The sequence below is a fragment of the Emydura macquarii genome, unplaced genomic scaffold, assembly GCF_026122565.2.
Source record: "Emydura macquarii macquarii isolate MOO-44397 ecotype Brisbane River unplaced genomic scaffold, CSIRO-AGI_Emac_v2 contig_306, whole genome shotgun sequence".
Taxonomy (NCBI): domain Eukaryota; kingdom Metazoa; phylum Chordata; order Testudines; family Chelidae; genus Emydura; species Emydura macquarii.
In genome coordinates, this window is record NW_027130443.1 from 6,134,633 (window position 1) to 6,140,632 (window position 6,000).

Consider the following 6,000-nt stretch of genomic DNA (forward strand, 5'->3'; position numbering starts at 1 on the left):
TACCGAGATCCACACAATTTACTCTATGTTTCAGATAAAACCTTTCCAAGACAAGGCTCTGTGTGGTCATTAAAAAACCCAAGCACATTTGATAAGAGCAGGTGTCTGTGCCTTGTCCTCCCCCTTAGCCAAAACCAGCCCTTCCCACCTCCAGTCGATGGGTTACCAGACAATGTTTTCCACGGGTGGCACTGCTAGAATCAGATGATCCCTGCCAGAGTCTAGAGTATAAAAATTCTTTGGTGTGAAATGTTGAGGAAAAAAGTGGGAGCCTTCCATATCTGTGGCCGCAACCCCAGAACAGCTGGATTCTTCTGCTAAAATGATCAGCAGTGCAAACATTCGTGCTGGTATTTAAACAGTTGTCATTAGGTTCCAGAGTTGAACGGGGCAGGCTCCACCTCTCAATGAAAGCTAAGGTTGTGCAGCAGTCCGATAGGACTTCCAGAGAAGCCCTGGGACAGCATCTCACTGCCTTCTGACTCCCACCGGGCGTGGGACAGTCCCAGTTCTTCCCATAGAAAAATCACGAGGGCTCCAGTGGCTCAAGACAAGTGATTTCTCATTCTGGCAACAGTTGTAACGTACTGTCTAGTAACCTTGATGCTTACAGCTTTATGACACAAACACAATCCAGAAAGTGCAGCCCTTACAAAGCGAACAGCCAAAGATGGACCCCTTCCAGGGATAGGGAAATTTACCAGAGGTCACCATCCGAGGTGCAGTTTGAAGGACAAGCTTCTGCACAGCCATTAGAACTTGGAGGATCCACAATACAAGAAAACTTTCTTCTCTAGAATGGTCCTTCATCCAAACTCTATCCCCGAGCACATCACAAAGTTAAATGGCAAAAATCACTCCTGGGAGGCGAACGTAAGTGCCAAGAAGGTTGGTCTTGTGGTTAAAGCACAGGACTAAAGCCAGAGGCTCAATTCCCAGCTCTGTCATAAACTACCTGTGGAACCTTGGGCGAGTGCTTACCTTCTCTGTGCCTCAGTTTCTCCGTCTGTGAAATGGGGATGATCGTCATCTCTCCCTACATCAGAGGCTCTGTTTATTTGTGTCTGATACATGGTGATGGCACATGAGCTCCTCAGTAGAAATGTCAGCCACAACCTGTATGCAGTGTCACTGTAGCCATGTCAGTCCCAGGGTATTAGAGAGAGAAAGTGGGTAAAGGAATATCTTTTAGTGGACCAACTTCTGTTGGTGAGAGAGACAAGCCAAAAGCTGTGTAAGTTATAAGAAATTGAAAAGGGCTTTTTAGAATGAAAACATGTGGGCCCCTTAACTACAGCTGTCACTGTGCCTATAAAGAGCCCAAAGTAAATACCAGCAGAGAGAGAATTTAAAGGGCAAAGGCAAGAGTAGCAGATGAGAAATTACTGTCATCCTGTCAGAGGATGACTGCCCCTTTAAGGGGAGATGGGACCAGCCCCAGCTGTGACTAATCAGCTGTCTCTGAGGAATGGGGTGGTAGCCTGAAGATCACCTGGTCCTTATTAAGAGCAGTGACAGCTGAAAACCTGCAGGGAGGAGGAGGCAAGAAAGTGGTTATTGCCTGACTCCCAGGTTGATGGCCTGGAGAGGAAGAGCTACAAGGATGGGGAGTAGAAAGACTCAGATGGGAGTCCCTGTGCCAGGGCAAAGGGCTGAGAGAGGTGAGGGAAAAGCGCGTGGGAGCTGTGCTCGTGTTGGGTGGAGGAACTACTGTATCTTGGTCCTTTGCCCAAGTTTCCCGTTTAACCAATAAACTGTGTGTTGGGTGGAGAGAGGGATCCAGCCTCATGGAGGATTTTGCTGTTGTGGAAACCTGCTTTTGTTCTGATTGGGAGTGAGAACCAAAAACCTCAAAAGTCTCTTCAAGGGGACAAGTGCTGGGCCATGGGGCAGCCTGTGGGGTGGACGGCCCTCGAGCTATGGGCCCAGCAAGCTCGGGCTGCAGAGGGTGGGTTGGTGAGCTGGCAGGAAATCCGGCTGGTTTTTGACAGAACCATGCCTGCTTTCCAGAGAAACTGAGCTGAAATGGAACCATCTCCGTGGAATGTTTCAGGTGGGACAGGCTCTGATTAAATTGGAATTTTTCTGACCCGCTCGACCCCTGAAGGAAGGGCCTTAAACACAGCTGATGGGGCATCGATCACTAGCCCACTGGCTTACACGTCCCTCTTAAATGGGGGAACGAAGGCAGAGGGATGATGTGACTGGAGTACGGTCAGAAATGGGTGTATAATCCACGCCCTGCCTCTGTTACGGGTCCCATTCTGAATCGTGTGTTCCCTTTAACACGGGCCCAGTGCAAACCGTCCATAAGGCCCGCTCTGTGCCCCACAGTCCTTCTCCTCGAATGGTCCATAGCCTCCGCATTCTTTCGACTCAGTCACTCTCTAACTCCTAGAGACCGAGACTGCCGCCTATGGGAACACATGGCCCAACTCCCTGACCTGTTGCAAGACATGCGTCCTCTCCATTTAATTAACTGAGGGGCTTAGTGGACTGTCCAGCTATTATTCCTTTGAACCTCTGGGCTGTTGCGAGAGATGCTAGTAAAATGCTTGCTTGGTATCTGGCCCCTTCTTGTCTCTTCCACTTGGCACTGGGGAGAGTAAATGGCCATAATGACGGCGCTGAGGCAGCAGAGCGTTTGCAAAGCAGGGGTGCCGAGGTGCATGGATCTGCACCACTGTTGCTTTCAAGCATAACTCGTATGCCCACTAGACGGGGACCCCCACCTCTGCTGGCTTCCGGTGCTGGGAAATGTTTAGGAGCAGCTATGCTGTCCATCAAGCTGGTTCAAGTCCCCATCCCCCGCCAGCCTGAGCTTTGTCCCTGTGAGCAGGAGGCAGCAGGGCTCCAATTCTTGCCCTACTGTGCTGTTGCCCTGTGGCATGTGGGAGCAAATCACAGCGTGGAAGCTGCAGCCCCAGGAGTCGGCCTCAGCCCTTAAAGGATGGGAAAAGAGCAACCCCAGCTGCTTTCGCGGCGTGTGGCTTTTTGTGAAAGCAGGGGCAAGGAGTGGGCATTGGAACTAACAGCGCTGACAGTGCAGTCCTGCCTGGCACATGTAGGTGCCACAGAGAAGCACAAAGGGCTGAGCGGGGCAGGGAGTTCCAGGGGTCCCAATGCTGCCCAAAGAGCACTGGGCTCTTGGCCTGCCTGACCTGCCATGTCCCATCCCTCCAGCCGAGATGACGTCAGCAGCTCAAGATCCAACGGTGGCTTTAAAATAAAATAAAAAAAAGTCTGGCTTGATTTTTCTGGCAAAGCGAATCTGCTGCTAAATAAATGACCACACAGGAGGAACTTGGGCTGCAGGGCGACCTGTGGGGGAGCGAGGACAGAAAATCAAGTTCATCCTGTTAAAATTGCGATGGGTTTTAAACAGGAACACAAACCACCGAGCTGGCCGTGCCTGTCGCAGGGCCCATCTGCCCCTGCCAAAGACAGCCCTGGAGGAACTGCGCAGATCACCTGCTGGAATGGCTGAGCTCCCTTAAGCAACGGGTGAGTTTGATTCTCCCAGCTTAGTTCAACCTCCAGGTTATTGTGAGGTCACAAGAACCTTTGAGCCCAGCAGTGACTCTCCGCCCTTCTCCAACCCGGCCACTTGAGGACCTGAAAGGGTGTCACAAACATGAATGGACTTAGCCCTTTCTGGGAGACAGGCCGGTGTCATTCTCCTCCTCCTATGATGGGGGAAGTGCCGGTTCAAGGTCACAGGTGGGGCCTGCTTTTGATCCCCCTCACAGCAGGGCAGGAGAAGCTCCCCTTCCAAGGCTAGTTGGACCCCTGCATCACACAGGCCAGAGACCTGCCCCAAACTCATTCCTAGAGCAGATCTTGTAGAAAAACATCCAATCTTGATTTTAAAATGCCCAGTGATGGAGAATCCACCATGACCCTGGGTAAATTGTCCCAACAGTTAATTACTCTCTGTTCAAAATTTACCCCTCATTTCCAGTCTGAATTTGTCTTGCTTCAACTTCCAGCCATTGGATCGTATTCTTGCCTTTCTCTGTTAGATTAAAGAGTCCATTATTAAATATTTATTTCCTAGGTAATTGCTTATGGACCAGGGGTGGCCAAACTGTGGCTTGTGAGCCTCATGCAGCTCTTTTACAGTGCATCTCGCCGTGCCCCCTATTCACACCCCTCCCCCCCATTTTCTGCCTACCAGACTGGGGTGGGCAGCTCAGAGTTTCTGCCCTGGGGCAGGACGGTGTGGCTAGAGGCTTCTGCCCAGCGGAGAGGGGTGGTCTCAGGGGATCAGTAAGTTTGGCCACTTCTGCTAGAGACTGTGATCAAGTCACCCCTTAACCTTCTCTTTGTTAAGCTAAACAGATTGAGATCCTTGAGTCTGTCACTATAACGCACGTTTTCTAATCCTTTAAACAGTCTTGTGGCTCTTCTCTGAACCTTCTCCGGTTTAATCAACATCCTTCATGACCTGTAGACACCAGAACTGGACACACTCTTCCAGCTGCGGTTGCACCCGTACCATATACAGAAGTAAAATAACCTCTCTGTTGCTACTCAAGATTCCCCTGTTTATGCATCCCAGGATCACATTAACTCTTTTGGCCACCCCGTCGCACTGGGAGCTCACGTTCAGCTGATTATCCACCACGACTGGCAAATCTTTTTCCGAGTCCCTGCTTCCCAGGATAATCCCCCATCCTGTAAGTGTGACCAACATTCTTTGTTGCTAGATGTACACATTTACATTTAGCCACATTAAAACGCATATTGTTTGCTTGCCCAGTTTACCAGCTGATCCCAGATTGCTCGGAAGCCGTGACCTGTCCGTCTCGTTATTTACCACTCTCCCAATTCTTGGCATCTGCAGACTTGATCAGTGATGATTTTACGTTTTCTTCCAGATCATTAATAAAAGTATTAAATAGTGTAGGATCAACAACTGATCACGACAGGACCTAACTAGAAACATACCCCTATGGGGACGATTCCCCCTTTTCGGTTACATTTAGTGACCTATCCATTGGTCAGCGTTTAATCCATTTAATGAGTGCCCTGTTCATTTTATATTGTTCTAGGTTTTTAATAAAATGTGGTGTGGTGCCACGTCAAATGCCTTACAGCAGTCAATGTACATTACTGCAACACTATTTCCTTGTAATTTCATCAAAAAAGATATCAAGTTAGTTTGACAGGATCTATTTTCCATAAACCCATCCTCCTTTAATACTTAGTTAATCAAAACCCATATCAGCTACTCCATTATCTTGCCCAGGATTGATGTCAGACTGGCAGACCTATAATTACCTAGATCATCCCGTTTACTCTTTTCAGATACTCCAGTCTTCTGGAACTTCCCCAGGGTACCAAAAATTATTAAAAATCAACTTTAATGGTTCAGGGAGCTCCCCAGCCAGCTCTTTTAGAACTCTTGGATGCACTAGTAACATGCTGGCTAAACGCATGTGACCATGTCTCCTCCAGTGACTGTAACAGCTTGCTCCTTAGTGGCAGTTAAATGGGTTACTCCTTTAAGGTAGCTAGTACAGCTTGGGTACCAGGAGCTGCAGGGTTGTGGTTTAATTCCCACCAATAGCCAGTTGTCTAGGTGTGGAGTTAGTGCTCATCATTACATACAGATCCAATCACAGCTGAGAGTCACACAGCCTGTGGATGGGCCAGGACCATTATGTCAACAGCACTGCTGCATGGATTGGCTTTGTAGGAGTCCACTGGCCGTTCTGTGCAACCAAGAGCCCTGCACCCGTTGCCTTGCTTAACAAAAACATAGCCACTAAAAGAGTGGCTCCTTATTTTCCCCCATTAATGAGATCTCCTTGGCAATGCCTGACCCTCGCTCTGATGGGGCCTCCTGTATCTTGAATCATGGGCGAGGTCTCCCTTTTAGAACACACATTCCTGCATGCTGGACCCTCTCCTCTTCCAAGACAAACAGTTGGCTGAAGTTTTACAGGAGGGGAGAGAGATTTTTCCCCACACCCCTGACACTAATCCTATAATGGA